The sequence below is a fragment of the Salvelinus alpinus genome, chromosome 12 (genome assembly GCF_045679555.1).
Source record: "Salvelinus alpinus chromosome 12, SLU_Salpinus.1, whole genome shotgun sequence".
Taxonomy (NCBI): domain Eukaryota; kingdom Metazoa; phylum Chordata; class Actinopteri; order Salmoniformes; family Salmonidae; genus Salvelinus; species Salvelinus alpinus.
In genome coordinates this window covers 40,955,961-40,974,824 of record NC_092097.1, presented here as the reverse complement: position 1 = coordinate 40,974,824, position 18,864 = coordinate 40,955,961, and the positions used below count along the sequence as shown (strand labels likewise).

Sequence of the window (18,864 nt, the reverse complement as noted above, 5' to 3'; positions counted from 1 at the left end):
ATTAGCTTGACGTAGAATTCTTCTCCAGTGGAAGTCTGCTAAGCCCCCCTCTACTTCTCAATGGCTCAACGATGTAATGTTCTTCCTAAAGCTTGAGAAAATTAAGTATTCTCTTAGGGGTTCCAATGATACATTTGTTAGAAAATGGCAACCATTTATATCATAATTTAATGGCTTGCAGAGGCTCCCCGCTGATGAGATGCTTTAAAATTTCCCAGTAGACATTACATCATAGGTACAGTCATCAATATAATGCTATCCAGTCCAAGCAAGTTTGTCTAAGGTTTAGTGATCATTTATTTATTTCTGTTTTTGTATTTTGAATCTGTATTGAGTTGTTTGTATTTTTTTTCTCCGCCTGCATGCCTGATTATTTATTTGTTGTGAAATTTCTATAGAATTTTTGTTTTCTAGGACCGAATTGAGGGAGGTTGTGGGATTGGTTACCACGTAGACTTTTCTATCGTTACATCCTATGCACCATATGTGTCTTCAACGGTTCTCTTGCTGCTACTTCCTATACATATAAATGAACACCTTGTGCTTTTACTAGTAGTCCCAGACTACGATAAGCGGTGGTGGACGGAACCCCTAGATAACGTTATATGTCGAAACCTAAGCTCACAAAACTGGTTGGGGTATTCATTCAGGCACACACCTCTTTCACACAACTCTCACATCCACATTCACTTAGTACTATTCCCAAACACACGGTAATCGGTAATCGGTAATCGGTAATCTCCGAAACGAGATGGCCGCCTCGCTTCGCGTTCCTTGGAAAATATGCAGTATTTTGTTTTTTTATGTGTTATTTCTTACATCGGTACCCCAGGTAATCTTAGGTTTCATTACATACAGTCGGGAGGAACTACTGAATATACGATTAACGTCAACTCATCATCGTTCCTACCAGGAATATGACTTTCCCGAAACGGATCCAGTGTTTTGCCTTCCACCCAATACAATGGATCTGATCCCAGCCGGCGACCCTGTGCGACGCCGTAAAAGGGGCAAACGAGGCGGTCTCCTGGTCAGGCTTCGGAGACGGGCACATCGCGCTCCACTCCCTAGCATACTACTCGCCAATGTCCAGTCTCTTGACAATAAGGTTGATGAAATCCGAGCACGGGTAGCATTCCAGAGAGACATCAGGGATTGCAACGTGCTCTGCTTCACGGAAACATGGCTAACTCAAGAGACGCTAACGGAGTCGGTGCAGCCAGCTGGTTTCTTCATGCATCGCGCCGACAGAAACAAACATCTTTCTGGTAAGAAGAGGGGCGGGGGGGTATGCCTTATGATTAACGAGACGTGGTGTGATCATCATAACAACACACAGGAACTCAAGTCATTCTGTTCACCTGATCTAGAACTCCTCACAATCAAATGTCGACCGCATTATCTACCAAGGGAATTCTCTTCGATCATAATCACAGCCGTATATATTCCCCCCCAAGCAGACACATCGATGGCCCTGAACGAACTTTATCTGACTCTTTGTAAACTGGAAACCACACACCCTGAGGCTGCATTCATCGTAGCTGGGGATTTTAACAAGGCTAATCTAAAAACAAAACTCCCTAAATTCTATCAGCATATCGATTGTGCTACCAGGGCTGGAAAAACCCTAGATCATTGTTATACTAATTTCCGCGACGCATATAAGGCCCTCCCCCGCCCCCCTTTCGGAAAAGCTGACCACGACTCCATTTTGTTGATTCCAGCCTACAAACAGAAACTAAAACAACAAGCTCCCGCGCTCAGGTCTGTTCAACGCTGGTCCGACCAATCTGATTCCACGCTTCAAGACTGCTTCGATCACGCGGATTGGAATATGTTCCGCATTGCGTCCAACAACAATATTGACGAATATGCTGATTCGGTGAGCGAGTTCATTAGGAAGTGCATTGACGATGTCGTACCCACAGCAACGATTAAAACATTCCCAAACCAGAAACCGTGGATTGACGGCAGCATTCGCGTGAAACTGAAAGCGCGAACCACTGCTTTTAACCAGGGCAAGGTGACCGGAAGCATGACCGAATACAAACAGTGTAGCTATTCTCTCCGCAAGGCAATCAAACAGGCTAAGTCCCAGTACAGAGACAAAATCGAGTCGCAATTCAACAGCTCAGACACAAGAGGTATGTGGCAGGGTCTACAGTCAATCACGGATTACAAAAAGAAAACCAGCCCCGTCGCGGACCCGGATGTCTTGCTCCCAGACAGGCTAAACAACTTTTTTGCCCGCTTTGAGGACAATACAGTGCCACTGACACGGCCCCCTACCAAAACCTGCGGGCTCTCCTTCACTGCAGCCGAGGTGAGTAAAACATTTAAACGTGTTAACCCTCGCAAGGCTGCAGGCCCAGACGGCATTCCCAGCCGCGTCCTCAGAGCATGCGCAGACCAGCTGGCTGGTGTGTTTACGGACATATTCAATCAATCCTTATCCCAGTCTGCTGTTCCCACATGCTTCAAGAGGGCCACCATTGTTCCTGTTCCCAAGAAAGCTAAGGTAACTGAGCTAAACGACTACCGCCCCGTAGCACTCACTTCCGTCATCATGAAGTGCTTTGAGAGACTAGTCAAGGACCATATCACCTCCACCCTACCGGACATCCTAGACCACCTCCAATTTGCTTACCGACCCAATAGGTCCACAGACGACGCAATCGCAACCACACTGCACACTGCCCTAACCCATCTGGACAAGAGGAATACCCATGTGAGAATGCTGTTCATCGATTACAGCTCAGCATTTAACACCATAGTACCCTCCAAACTCGTCATCAAGCTCGAGACCCTGGGTCTCGACCCCGCCCTGTGCAACTGGGTCCTGGACTTCCTGACGGGCCGCCCCCAGGTGGTGAGGGTAGGTAACAACATCTCCACCCCGCTGATCCTCAACACTGGGGCCCCACAAGGGTGCGTTCTGAGCCCTCTCCTGTACTCCCTGTTCACCCACGACTGCGTGGCCATGCACGCCTCCAACTCAATCATCAAGTTTGCGGATGACACTACAGTGGTAGGCTTGATTACCAACAACGACGAGACGGCCTACAGGGAGGAGGTGAGGGCCCTCGGAGTGTGGTGTCAGGAAAATAACCTCACACTCAACGTCAACAAAACAAAGGAGATGATTGTGGACTTCAGGAAACAGCAGAGGGAGCACCTCCCTATCCACATCGACGGGTCAGTAGTGGAGAAGGTGGAAAGTTTTAAGTTCCTCGGTGTACACATCACGGACAAACTGAATTGGTCCACCCACACAGACAGCGTCGTGAAGAAGGCGCAGCAGCGCCTCTTCAACCTCAGGAGGCTGAAGAAATTCGGCTTGTCACCAAAAGCACTCACAAACTTCTACAGATGCACAATCGAGAGCATCCTGTCGGGCTGTATCACCGCCTGGTACGGCAACTGCTCCGCCCACAACCGTAAGGCTCTCCAGAGGGTAGTGAGGTCTGCAGAACGCATCACCGGGGGCAAACTACCTGCCCTCCAGGACACCTACACCACCCGATGTCACAGGAAGGCCATAAAGATCATCAAGGACAACAACCACCCAAGCCACTGCCTGTTCACCCCGCTATCATCCAGAAGGCGAGGTCAGTACAGGTGCATCAAAGCAGGGACCGAGAGACTGAAAAACAGCTTCTATCTCAAGGCCATCAGACTGTTAAACAGCCACCACTAACATTAGCGGCCGCTGCCAACATACTGACTCAACTCCAGCCACTTTAAAAATGGGAATTGATGGAAATTATGTAAAAATGTACCACTAGCCACTTTAAACAATGCCACTTAATATAATGTTTACATACCCTACATTACCCATCTCATATGTATATACTGTACTCTATATCATCTACTGCATCTTGCCATCTTTATGTAATACATGTACCACTAGCCACTTTAAACTATGCCACTTTATGTTTACATACCCTACAGTACTCATCTCATATGTATATACCGTACTCTATATCATCTACTGCATCTTGCCTATGCCGTTCTGTACCACCACTCATTCATATATCTTTATGTACATATTCTTTATCCCTTTACACTTGTGTGTGTATAAGGTAGTAGTTGTGGAATTGTTAGGTTAGATTACTTGTTGGTTATTACTGCATTGTCGGAACTAGAAGCACAAGCATTTCGCTACACTCGCATTAACATCTGCTAACCATGTGTATGTGACTAATAAAATTTGATTTGATTTGATTTATTACCCCATGTGCATCTTCAACAATTATTTTGTTGTTACTTCCTAGTTACCATATGTATCTTTCACATACATATATAATAACACCACGTGCTATTAGTAGTGGCTGCAGACCACGTAGACACTTCTCTTTGTAAATGCCTACAGACAGCTGTCAGCGGGGCTTTCCATGGTAACGTTATGCCCTCGCTCTAGTCTTTTCATAAGACTAGTGAATAGTCTTCTCCAAACAGACTATGGGCACATTTTTTTTAATAAATTTTTTTACCCCCTTTTTCTCCCCAATTTCATGGTATCCAATAGTTACTGTCTTGTCTCATCGCTACAACTCCCGTACGGGCTCGGGAGAGACAAAGGTCGAGAGCCATGCGTCCTCCGAAACACAACCCAACCAAGCCGCACTGCTTCTTAACACAGCGCGCATCCAACCCGGAAGCCAGGCGCACCAATGTGTCGGAGGAAACACCGTACACCTAGCAACCTGGTCAGCGTGCACTGCGCCCGGCCCGCCACAGGAGTAACTAGAGTAACCGGGAGGTCCATGGGGCGACGCACCATGCGCACCACCGGGTTTGGATATCCTTGTCTCATCCCTACCGGCCAAACCCGGTGGTGCGCATGGTGCGTCGCCCCATGGACCTCCCGGTCGCGGCCGGCTGCGACAGAGCCTGGGCTTGAACCCAGAGTCTCTGGTGGCACAGCTAGCACTGCGATGCAGTGCCTTAGACCACTGCGCCACATGGGAGGCCCAGACTATGGGTACATTTGATGTGTTACTCGCCTTAATTTTACTGGTTGTGTATTTGTTTTTCTTACTGAAATCAGTTACGTCCCTCAATTGTTCGCTGATGATGTGTCTCCTCCTGGGCAGCTCACAGTAAGGGTCTGGGTGGGTCCTCGTCATCTTTTGGTCAGATGGAAATTTTTCTCACGCTTCATAAAACACGACACCGGTTTTCCTCACAGACCCCCACTGGAAAGCTATGCAGGCAGAATCAATCATCCTGTTCATTGATGCCAAATTGTCGTGAAAATTCTACACATGGGACACTCAAAGTCAATCTTAAATGAATCATTGTTAATTAACAGCATGCTGGAGAGGTCATAGTCAAACTTAGATGCATAAAGTACCAGTCTGAAGTGAGCTCCCCCGGGGCAGTCCCATTAGTTCTCTTATACACTGACACAGACAAGTTATATTTGCATGATTTAGCTTTTTCATCATTAACGTTTGGTTCATTCATGTGACCGACCAATACTGGTTCATGCATGTGACAGACCAATACCTCACAAAGCTTCTTCTCTCCAAGCTGAGACCTTAAAACTGAGATATCCTTTCGTTCTCAAAACAAGGTTCTGGGCGTACTGCCAAATTGCAGATACTAATAGTGAGGATTCGTTCAATCAGTCACTTGCATGAACACAGAAATTCGTTATTAGAAAAACACAAACATAACATTTTCCATCACAAGCTCCGAAAGTGTACGCCGCTGTATTTCTTGACCAGAGTTCAGATTATGATATTGTTAATGCTGCTATCCTTAGGGCTTAAGAGTTGGTCCCAGAGGCATACAGACAACAGTTCTGTTTGAGCGGCAGTATTTGGTTTTCTTGCTGGGGAACGTAACACTCTCAACACACAGTCATAAATGGTACTCATACATGCTACGTCCACCATACTCATCACTTAGCCTCATGCTACCCGATAATTACAGCATATCATACACTGAATATACAATATGTTTTAGTGCACAAAGCATTGATACCTGCACTACTTGCACTTTACATGCATTATACACTCATCTATTGCCTGTAAAATGTTACACTTTTCATAAAGTCTTTATTACAATATCATTTATGTTTATCTCTCTCCTCTTAGGCCTGTTTCCTTGGGTTTGAAATGGCTATGAAGTTCCTGAACTGGGCAGCACCCGTCCTGTGATCCCTGTCCATGGCTCAGATCCCAGAGACACAACTCACTAACACAGTGGAGTACCCATGGTCACAGTCAAAACTCCAAGTACTTGCAGTACTTGCATACAATATACTCTCACAAAGAGATACACATTGGAAGTCTGACTGGCATACAGACTGAAAGCTGCACATATTGTAGAGAAAGACAGACACAGGGGAGAAACACACATACACACACACATGAATGTTCTGACTCCTTGGGGTTTTACTTGCGTTTGTTTGTTAGTGGGGTTTTTTAAGTTAGAAAATGAGTGAATTGAACATGTGCCTTAACTTTACTGACTCTGAGTGAGTCTGTATATCAGAGAATAGGTGCATTTTCACAGGTTGCGTGTAATGTGTGTGTGTGTGTGTGTGTGTGTGTGTGTGTGTGTGTGTGTGTGTGTGTGTGTGTGTGTGTGTGTGTGTGTGTGTGTGTGTGTGTGTGTGTGTGTGTGTGTGTGTGTGTGTGTGTGTGTGTGTGTGTGTGTGTTCAAACACAAAAATCATTAGTCATTGCGGATGTTGACTGTCACAACATGTAGAGGGCATTGTCTCATGTCTGTAAGTGTCATCATGTAGCTATGTAAATAAATACAATTAAATATGAAATCATGATCTATCCCAGTTTCCAAGTAAAACCTCCTATTACATTTTTTTATTTGACATTTTATTTCACCTTTATTTAACCAGGTAGGCTAGTTGAGAACAAGTTCTCATTTACAACTGCGACCTGGCCAAGATAAAGCACAGCAGATTGACACATACAACAACACAGAGTTACACATGGAATAAACAAACATACAGTCAATAATACAGTAGAAAAAAATAAAAAAGTCTATATACAGTGTGTGCAAATGAGGTAAGATAAGGGAGTTAAGGCAATAAATAGGCCATGGTGGCGAAGTAATTACAACATAGCAATTAAACACTGGAATGATAGATGTGCAGAAGATGACTGTGCAAGTAGAAATACTGGGGTGCAAAGGAGCAAGATAAATAAATAAATACAGTATGGGGATGGGGTAGTTGGATGGGCTGTTTACAGGTGGGCTATGTACAGGTGCTGTGATCTGTGAGCTGCTCTGACAGCTGGTGCTTAAAGCTAGTGAGGAAGATATGAGTCTCCAGCTTCAGTGATTTTTGCAGTTTGTTCCAGTCATTGGCAGCAGAGAACTGGAAGGAAAGGCGGCCAAAGGGGGAAATGGCTTTGGTGGTGACCAGTGAGATATACCTGCTGGAGCGCGTGCTACAGGTGGGTGCTGCTATGGTGACCAATGAGCTGAGAAAAGGCGGGGCTATACCTAGCAAAGACTTGTAGATGACCTGGAGCCAGTGGGTTTGGCGACGGATATGAAGCGAGGGCCAGCCAACGAGAGCATACAGGTCGCAGTGGTGTGTAGTATATTGGGCTTTGGTGACAAAACGGATGGCACTGTGATAGACTGCATCCAATTTGTTGAGTAGAGTGATGGAGGCTATTTTATAAATGACATCACCGAAGTCAAGGATTGGTAGGATGGTCAGTTTTACGAGGGTATGTTTGGCAGCATGAGTGAAGGATGCTTTGTTGCGAAATAGGAAGCCGATTCTAGATTTAATTTTGGATTGGAGATGCTTCATGTGAGTCTGGAAGAAGAGTTTACAGTCTAACCAGACACCTAGGTATTAGTAGTTGTCCACGTGTTCTAAGTCAGAACCGTCCAGAGTAGTGATGCTGGACAGGCAGGCAGGTGCGGGCAGTGATCGGTTGAAGAGCATGCATTTAAGAGCAGTTGGAGGCCACGGAAGGAGAATTGTATGGCATTGAAGCTCGTCTGGAGGTTAGTTAACAGTGTCCAAAAAAGGGACGGAAGTTTACAGAATGGTGTCGTCTGCGTAGAGGTGGATCAGAGAATCACCAGCAGCAAGAGCGACATCATTGATGTATACAGAGAAGAGAGCCGGCCTGAGAATTGAACCCTGTGGCACCCCCATAGAGACTGCCAGAGGTCCGGACAACAGGCCCTCCGATTTGACACACTGAACTCTATCAGAGAAGTAGTTGGTGAATCAGGCGAGGCAGTCATTTGAGAAACTAAGGCTGTTGAGTCTACCAATAAGAATGTGGTGATTGATAGTCGAAAGCTTTGACCAGGTCGATGAATACGGCTGCACAGTAATGTCTCTTATCGATGGCGGTTATGATATCGTTTAGGACCTTGAGCGTGGCTGAGGTGCACCCATGACCAGTTCTGCATAGCGGAGAAGGTACGGTGGGATTCGAAATGGTCGGTAGTCTGTTTGTTAACTTGGCTTTCAAAGACCTTAGAAAGGCAGGGTAGGATAGATATAGGTCTGTAGCAGTTTGGATCTAGAGTGTCTCCCCCTTTGAAGAGGGGGATGACCGAGGCAGCTTTCCAATCTTTGGGAATCTCAGACAATACGAAAGAGAGGTTGAACAGGCTAGTAATAGGGGTTGCAACAATTTCGGCAGATCATTTTAGAAAGAGAGGGTCCAGATTGTCTAGCATATGTACATGCTGTGTGGCTCACATTAGGCTGTTGTGTCTTTTGAAAGTGACATCAAATATGCATGTCGGTTGGACAGGTCCATAGTAATACTGTATACTAGAAAATAGTTGATAAAGCTCCCCTTCCCAGAAATGAATGACTGTAATAGCCTACTTCAGACCACAGATAGAGCACCTTGCGTCAACGTCCGATACACAATTGGCCTAGGTTAGACTGGCATGAACTACATTTGATCTGAAAGTTTTGACAACCTAGTATACCCGGTCAATACTTTCCGATGCACTGCTTCTGGTCTAAATGGGGAAACCGGTAGCCCTGTCAATGAACCAGTCGACGCGGACGGGGGTGGGGTAAAGGTTGGTGGGTTTCGCCAGGGGGGCAGAACCGCGCTGTGTGCATTTATCAAAGTAGGCCATGCATTATGTCAGACATTAACTCCTCTTCAAAAGGCTACAATGCAAGGAGGTCGGTAGATTGGTTAAAATGTATTTGTTTGATAGCTGTCATTGGTAGTTTTTAGTAAATGTATTTGTTTGACATTTAACCTACTTTGATATTTGCCATGGCTGCTGATCATTGATCTGGCTCTCTTTATCCTCACAAAGTCTTGGCAACATTGGGGGATGGATGCATTTGATATTGGACAGACATTGAAGGTTATATTCAAATGCTATTGTATTTTTAATACTCAGGCTATTTAGCAGTCTTTATGAGTTCTTAAATTTTACAAATCCCTGGTCTTGGAAATTCTTGATTAGTACAGAGTTCTATTATTTTCTTAGGCCTATTGCTATGGATTAGACAGATAGTTTCATTCAAAATTGTATTTTTAAACTTGTTAAAGATAATTTATAGGCTCGGCCTATCATAGTTCTGTGATGAGCATCGAGATACCTGCTGGCTTGACGGATTTGCTGCAAGGATACACTGTGGAAGTACTACGGCGCCGACCGCCAGATTTGGTTGAATTCGCAATCCAATATTTCACGCGTCTACAAGACAGCCGAAAACACGACAGACATGTCAAAGAAAGCCTAGCCGATTCTACACGGGAAGGGGTGGCTTTTGATAGTATTTCAGTTGAATCAAATGAAGATGAAGACTCTGATGATGCCTATAGTGAGTGACATTTTTAATCTCTATTTGGCCACTATTTTTGCAATATTCTTCATGATTTGATTATTAAATCTATTTTAAAAGATTTTCTCATCTGTATTTGTATTATAACCTTTTTACTCTAAATTATAATAACTTTTTTTACTCTCACATAATAGGCTACACAAGCGCACAGAATGCATAAGGAACCATTATCTCATGGTATTATGAAGCCATTTTTTAAGTCAACTGCACACCAGTTGAATGGGTTCTCATCAAAGTAACGTGAGGGCCTGTGTAGTCAGGATTTTCTATTTCATTGCCAGAGGTTATCAGATTATAGGACTGCGGTGTTTTAGCCTACTGAATAGCTATTTGTCCTGAATTATTTCATAATTATTCAGTAGTCTATTTCTAACAAAATAATACAAGTTTGTTTGTGGGTATCTTTGCCTCTTGATAAATCGGTTTCTGTGCCCTGACAAAAAGTCATGACAGAAAATAAGAGGGAAGAATCTGGTATGGCAGTAGGGGGATGGTCATGCACTGTAAGCTAAAGTGTGTCAATGGATCCATCAGAACAACTAATATTGATGTTCAGTGGGAGCAACTTAATTTCTAGTGCTGAAACATTTCTCTGTCTCGATAGTGCCCCCCTCCAACCCTAATAAATACAGTCGCAGAGCATCTGGTGAGTGTCATCCTTTGGTTTTGCATCCATTATATGCTGTGTATGAAGAATATTATTTCAGTCTCACTTGTGTGTTAGTTACAACATTCCCTTTGAGTGTATTTGTTTGTCCCCAGTGTGTGTCACAGTCATTTTGCTCCCCCAGTCTGTGCAGAGGCCTATAACCCAGATGATGATGAGGATGAGGACTTTGAGCCGCGGGTGGTACACTCCAAATCAGACGAGCAGCGTCGCAGACTCCAGGACGCCTGCCGAGACATTCTACTGTTCAAAACTCTCGACCAGGTAAAGTATTGTATGTAGTCCTGTAAGGGAGTGCGTAACTGGTGTCAGGGAAATCAGGCGCAGGAGAGCAAAACTGGATAATCAACGGAGCAGTTTTATTCATAAACCCACCGGTAACCAGAACCACAAACAAATGGGTACAAAACCCGTCGCACACCAGAGGAAACGTGCACATGCACATGCACTTACAATAAACAATTCCACACAAAGACATGGGGGGAACAGAGGGTTAAATACACAACATGTAATGAGAGAAATTGAGACCAGGTGTGTGAGAAGACAAGACAAAACAAATGGAAACTGAAAAGTGGATCGATGATGGCTAGAAGACTGGCGACGCCGACCGCCGAGCACCACCCGAACAAGGAGAGGAACCGACTTCGGCGGAAGTCGTAACAGTACCCCCCCCCCCCCCCCCCCCCTTGACGCGCGGCTACAGCACGCGCCGACACCGGCCTCGGGGACGACCCGGAGGGCGAGGCGCAGGGCGATCCGGACGGAGACGGTGGAACTCCTGCAGCATTGAAGGGCAGGCGGAGGGGCAGGTTTCGGGTCGAGAGCCAGACCCGGTCCCCCGGTGCGAACACCGGGGCCTCACTGCGGTGACGGTCTGCGCTGTTTTTCTGGCGTAGCACGCCCCGCTGAAGGTGAACACGGGCAGCTACCCATGTCTCCTCCGTGCGCCTGAACCAGTCGTCCACTGCAGGAGCCTCGGTCTGACTCTGATGCCAAGGCGCCAGAACCGGCTGGTACCCCAGTATGCACTAGAAGGGGGAGAGGTTAGTGGAGGAGTGGCGGAGCGAGTTCTGTGCCATCTCGGCCCAGGGCACGAACGCCGCCCATTCCCCTGGCCGGTCCTGGCAATAAGACCGCAGAAACCTGCCCACATCCTGGTTTACTCTCTTAACCTGCCCATTACTCTCGAGGCGACCAAGCACCCTGCGCACCAGGGACACATGCTCGGCGCGTGTAGTGGAGTATATCAGAATGTCATCAATATACACCACTACACCCTGCCCGTGCAGGTCCCTCAAAATCTCATCTACAAAGGCTTGGAAGACTGATGGCGCATTCATCAACCCGTACGGCATGACGAGGTACTCATAGTGCCCTGAGGTGGTACTGAAAGCCGTCTTCCACTCGTCTCCCTCCCGGATACGCACAAGGTTGTAAGCGCTCCTGAGATCTAGTTTGGTGAAGAAGCGTGCCCCGTGCATTGACTCAATCGCTGTGGCTATGAGCGGTAGCAGGTAACTATACCTCACAGTGATCTGGTTCGGGCCACGATAGTCAATACACGGGCGCAGACCCCCCTCCTTCTTCTTCACAAAAAATAAACTCGAGGAGGCACGTGAAGTAGAGGACCGACCGGAGCGGTGGCCTCCCTAATCAACCCTGACCCTAATGGTCGACTATCTAAGGTGTGAACGGGGAAGGGCACAGCCACGGGAACAATGGGGATCCCTAAACTATGGGCGAACGATCTATCTATAAAATTCCCAGCCGTGCCTGAATCGACGAGCGCCTTATGCTGGGAATGTGGGGAAAACTCCGAAAAAGTAACATACAAAAACATATGTGCAACAGAGGGCTCTGGGTGAGAATGGTGCCGGCTCACCTGGGGTGACGCCAGAGCGCCCTGCCTGTTGCCTCGATCCCCAGAGGAACCAACCCGGCACCGACCGGCAGTGTGACCTCTGCTGCCACAGATGGTGCACGAGCTGGAACCTCCTCCGGTCTCCCTGCTCACCGCACCTCCCAGCTCCATGGGTATCGGAGAGGTGGTGGGGGGGATGGAACCGACAGACCCCGATCTGGACGTCCGCAGGTAGTCAGCAGGGGGGGGGGGGCGAGTAGTGTAGACCCCGGTTGTGCTGGTGGAGGCGCTGGAAGAACTCCCTGTCTCTCCCAGCGGTCCATTGTTTGGACAACGCGGTCCATGGCGGTGCCAAGATGGTGGAGCATCGCCGCGTGCTCCCGGACGCGCTCCTCCAACTCTATACCAGGGGCACCTGCTCCTGCTGACTCCATTAGCGGTGCGGAATTCTGTAAGGGAGTGCGTAACTGGTGGCAGGGAAGTCAGGCGCAGGAGAGCAAAACTGGATAATCAACGGAGCAGTTTTATTCATAAACCCACCGGTAACCAGAACCACAAACAAATGGGTACAAAACCCGTCGCTCACCAGAGAAAACATGCACATGCACTTACAATAAACAATTCCGCACAAAGACATAGGGGGAACAGAGGGTTAAATACACAACATGTAATGAGGGAAATTGAGACCAGGTGTGTGAGAAGTCAAGACAAAACAAATGGAAAATGAAAAGTGGATCGATGATGGCTAGAAGACCGGCGACGCCGACCGCCAAGCGCCGCCCGAACAAGGAGAGGAACCGACTTCGGCGGAAGTCGTGACAAGTCCTTGTAAGCCACTGAGAGTAATTCATTCTAAGTCAGTGAGAGTAACTTGTAAGTTAAAAGTAATAGCACTTACTCTTTTATCTTTTGTTCGGTTATGAACTAAACAAGCCACCTCTCAATAGAGACAATACACATTAGAGATTGTATAGATTCATTTGTGTGATACTTGCTGGGTGTCCCAGTTTAGTATACAAACACACACACATGGTCCTCTTCTAATGTGTGACTGTTGTTTCTCTCCTTCAGGAGCAGTTCTCAGAGGTTCTGGATGGCATGTTTGAGGTGTTGGTCAAACCACAGGAGCACATCATAAACCAGGGGGAGGATGGAGACAACTTCTATGTCATAGAGCGGTGTGTGTGTGTGTGTGTGTGTGTGTGTGTGCGTGTGTGTGTGTGTGTGTGTGTGTGTGTGTGTGTGTGTGCGTGCGTGCGTGCGTGCGTGCGTGCGTGCGTGCGTGCGCACGCGTGTGTGCATGCGCACGCGTGTGTGTGTGTGTTGAATCTATCATTTTGTTCTGTTTGAGGAGCATTAGGCCTAATCATGTGAATGTGATGTTCTCTGATTCCTCTGGTGTCCTGTGTACCTCTCTCTCTGTCTGCTGTAGGGGTGTGTATGACATTATTGTGCTGATTGATGGAGTTGGAAAGTGTGTGGGAAAGTATGACAATAAGGGCAGTTTCGGGGAGCTGGCTCTCATGTACAACACCCCGCGCGCTGCCACTATCATGGCCACCCAGGAGGGGGCACTGTGGGGACTGGTGAGTCACAGTAGTGTGTGTGTGTGTTTAATGTGTATCTATGAGAGATGAGTTGTAACCTTTATGTAAATGTTTTAGGATCGGACCACATTCCATAGACTCATAGTGAAGAACAATGCCAAGAAGAGGAAGATGTACGAAGCTTTCATTGAGTGTGTACCCGTTCTAAAGTCTCTCGAGGTGTGTGAATGTCTGTTTTATTTGACCACAGAATCGTTTTTGTGTCCTTTACAATCAAAAGTGTACTGTGTATTCAAAGTACAACATAAGAGAAGGTACATGAGAGGCTCACATTGTAAACAATCCACACTCAGAATGCATGTAAAGATCGATGTATACTTTTATCACACCTTCATCTTCTGTCCTCGTCTTGCTTTTCCTCAGCTCTCTGAGAGGATGAAGATTGTTGATGTCGTGGGAATGAGAGCGTTCAAAGATGAGGAGTGCATCATAACACAGGTATTATGGCTTTTTATTGTACAGTTCATCTAAGATTATTCTTTACTTTGAAACACTGCTTCTTCTACTGCTTTTCTACACTTTTAGGGGGAGAAGGCAGATTGTTTCTACATCGTGGAGTCGGGCCAGGTGAAGATCATGATAATAAGCAAAGTAGGTGTACATGTTTTGCTCTTCACTTGGGTGTGTGTTAGACCTACTCTATAAATAATGACTTTGCTGTGGGTACCTGCGGCAAGGAACTGACTGTACTGAATGTATGCCTCTAGCGTCATTGGAATGTGGTACAACACTCAGCTGTATGTCTCCCTACCTAGACTAAAGCAGGACAGCTGGACAATGCAGAGGTGGAGATTGCACGCTGCTCTAGAGGCCAATACTTCGGAGAGCTGGCTCTGGTCACCAACAAACCACGTGCAGCATCCGTCTATGCTGTAGGGGACACCAAGTGCTTGGGTACGTTGTACACACATACAGTGAGCTCCAACAGTGAGCTCCAAAAGTATTGGTACAGTGACACATTGTTTGTTGTTTTGTTTCTATACTCCAGCATTTTGGATTTGAAATGATACAATGACTATGGGTTTAAAGTGCAGACTGTCAGATTTAATTTGAAGGTATTTTCATCCATATCAGAAGAACCGTCTATAAATAACAGCACTTTTTGTACATAGTCCTCCCCATTTTAGGGCACTAAAAGTACTGGGACAAATTAACTTATATGTGTATTAAAGTAGTCAAAAGTTTTGAATTTGGTCCCATATTCCTAGCATGCAATGAAGCTCGTGACTCTACAAACTTGTTGGATGCAAGTTTTGGTTGTGTTTCAGATTATTTTGTGCCTAATAGAAATGAATGGAAAATAATGTATTGTGTCATTTTAGAGTCACTTTTATTGTAAATAACAATAGAATATGTTTCTAAACACTGCTACATTCATGTGGATGTTACCATGATTGCGGATAATCCTGAGCGAATCGTGAATAATAATGAGTTAGAAAGTTACAGACGCACAAATATCATACCCCCAAAACATGCTAACCTCTCACCATTACAATAACTGTCTCTCTGTCTCTAAAGCAGTCAGAAATGAATAGATCAGGGAGTGTATTCAAACAGGGGGGAATTCCCTTTTAATGTACTTCTCTCTTCATGCGTACTCTGTATTCTGACCTTGAATTTAAGCATGAGAATAGCATGCTATTCACCCGCTATTCGTTCGGGGTGAAGATCTAAGAAATTAAGGTGTGACTTAAGTGTGTTTACAGATACGCCATATTCTGACCTTGACTCAATTTCCTCATAATTCCACCACCTTTACGCGTGAGTAAACCATGAATACGGTTGAGCAAACCTGCCAGTTCCAAGTGGAAAAAGCATCTACTTTCTTTTTTTCTGCAATTGTTTTAAATGATTTTTCCTTATAATCCCTGGAGACGAATGTGAAACCAGTCATATGGAAGCAAACTGAAAATCATATCAACATTACATGTATTGCGGACCCTTTTCCACAGTGAAGTAGGCTATAAATAGCTGTGCCATTATTCCGAAGCGCACGCGAGCAGTGTGGTCAGCCTATAACATGCTGACCGGACTGGACACGTCGCGTGCACGTTGCAAAATAAATGTAGGAATATATGTTATTCAATTATTGCACCCACACTGCTCGCACGCGCCAACGAGCGTCTGCATTGCCAAAGGCTAAAATAGAAGTCATTCCTATTTCTGACGCAGATCGCACTGCAAGTCCTGCCTTCACCATATAAGTTCAAAGATGAAAAAGCCTGGAAGAAGAAGAGATGACTAGAAATGATTCGGTTGACCGTTTTATGTGTGGATTAATTGTCGGAGTAGCGGACCTTGTGCATTTCAGGTAAAATAACAACTCAATGTTAATATCCCAGGACAAATTAGCTAGCAACAGCAAGCTAGTTAAATAGGACAAATTAGCTAGCAAGTGCAAGCTAACTAGCTAAATTGCCATACATGTTTAATGCTTTCGACCTGTCCCCAAATTAATTTAATTGGTTCAGAGTTTTTTTTGATATTTTAACCTGCGTGTCGTGATCGCGTTTGGGGGGGTGGGGGGGTACAAAATATATACAGTGGGGAGAACAAGTATTTGATCCACTGACGATTTTGCAGGTTTTCCTACTTACAAAGCATGTAGAGGTCTGTAATTTTTTATCATAGGTACACTTCAACTGTGAGAGACGGAATCTAAAACAAAAATCCAGAAAATCACATTGTATGATTTTTAAGTAATTCATTTGCATTTTATTGAATGACATAAGTATTTGATCACCTACCAACCAGTAAGAATTCCGGCTCTCACAGACCTGTTAGTTTTTCTTTAAGAAGCCCTCCTGTTCTCCACTCATTACCTGTATTAACTGTACCTGTTTGAACTCGTTACCTGTATAAAAGACACCTGTCCACACACTCAATCAAACAGACTCCAACCTCTCCACAATGGCCAAGACCAGAGAGCTGTGTAAAATTGTAGACCTGCACAAGGCTGGGATGGGCTACAGGACAATAGGCAAGCAGCTTGGTGAGAAGGCAACAACTGTTGGCGCAATTATTAGAAAATGGAAGAAGTTGAAGATGACGGTCAATCACCCTCGGTCTGGGGCTCCATGCAAGATCTCACCTCGTGGGGCATCAATGATCATGAGGAAGGTGAGGGATCAGCCCAGAACTACACGGCAGGACCTGGTCAATGACCTGAAGAGAGCTGGGACCACAGTCTCAAAGAAAAGCATTAGTAACACACTACGCCGTCATGGATTAAAATCCTGCAGCGCAGGCAAGGTCCCCCTGCTCAAGCCAGCGCATGTCCAGGCCCGTCTGAAGTTTGCCAATGACCATCTGGATGATCCAGAGGAGGAATGGGAGAAGGTCATGTGGTCTGATGAGACAAAAATAGAGCTTTTTGGTCTAAACTCCACCTGCCGTGTTTGGAGGAAGAAGAAGGATGAGTACAACCCCAAGAACACCATCCCAACCGTGAAGCATGGAGGTAGAAACATCATTCTTTGGGGATGCTTTTCTGCAAAGGGGACAGGACGTCTGCACCGTATTGAGGGGAGGATGGATGGGGCCATGTATCGCGAGATTTTGGCCAACAACCTCCTTCCCTCAGTAAGAGCATTGAAGATGGGTCGTGGCTGGGTCTTCCAGCATGACAACGACCCGAAACACACAGCCAGGGCAACTAAGGAGTGGCTCCGTAAGAAGCATCTCAAGGTCCTGGAGTGGCCTAGCCAGTCTCCAGACCTGAATCCAATAGAAAATCTTTGGAGGGAGCTGAAAGTCCGTATTGCCCAGTGACAGCCCCGAAATCTGAAGGATCTGGAGAAGGTCTGTATGGAGGAGTGGGCCAAAATCCCTGCTGCAGTGTGTGCAAACCTGGTCAAGAACTACAGGAATCGTATGATCTCTGTAATTGCAAACAAAGGTTTCTGTACCAAATATTAAGTTCTGCTTTTCTGATGTATCAAATGTCATGCAATAAAATGCAAATTAATTACTTAAAAATCATACAATGTTATTTTCTGGATTTTTGTTTTAGATGCCGTCTCTCACAGTTGAAGTGTACCTATGATAAAAATTACAGACCTCTACATGCTTTGTAAGTAGGAAAACCTGCAAAATCGGCAGTGTATCAAATACTTGTTCTCCCCACTGTATATGCACGATGTCGCACGCGCGCAGCCGGTTTGGGTTTTGTGTAAATGTCTAACATGCTGACCAGACAGCTCACACGCGTGCTTCCGCGTGCGCCATCGCTCGCATGTTGATTTTGTCCACCCACACCAGAAGCGATCAGGACATGCTGGTTGAAATATCAAAACGAACTTTGAACCAACTATATTAATTTGGGAACATGTCGAAAAGCATTAAACATTTATGGCAATTTAGCTAGCTTTCTTGCTGTTGCTAGCTAATTTGTCCTGGGATATAAACATTGGGTTGTTATTTTACCTGAAATGCACAAGTTCCTCTACTCCGACAATTAATCAGATAAAAGGGTAAACCAAGTTCGTTTCTAGCTATCTCTCCTCCTTCAGGCTTCTTCTTCTTTGGACTTTATATGGCGGTTGGCAACCAACTTTAAGGTACATTACCACCACCAACTGAACTGGAGGGTGGACCTCAGTTCATCTTTCAATCACCCACGTGGTTATATGCTCCTTAAAAACCAATGAGGAGATGAGAGAGGTGGGACTTGCAGCGCATCAAGTGTCACAAATAGAACCAAGTTCTATTTCAGCACCTGGCAACGCAAACGCTCATTGACGCTCGCGAGCATTGTGGGTACAATGATTGAATAACATGTATGTGTAAATTTATTTTGCAACGTGAGCGGTGTGATCAGCATGTAAGACGTTGGGCGGCTAACATATGGAATTGTTTTAAGTTAGTCATACCATGGATCATTTAGCTAGTCAAAAAG

The 18,864-nt window shown here is 45.6% G+C and overlaps 1 pseudogene; it reads left to right on the top strand.

Annotated features, from left to right (window-relative positions):
- LOC139536127 (cAMP-dependent protein kinase type II-alpha regulatory subunit-like) overlaps positions 1-18,864 on the top strand; it is a 51,345-nt pseudogene that overhangs the window by 30,959 nt on the left and 1,522 nt on the right.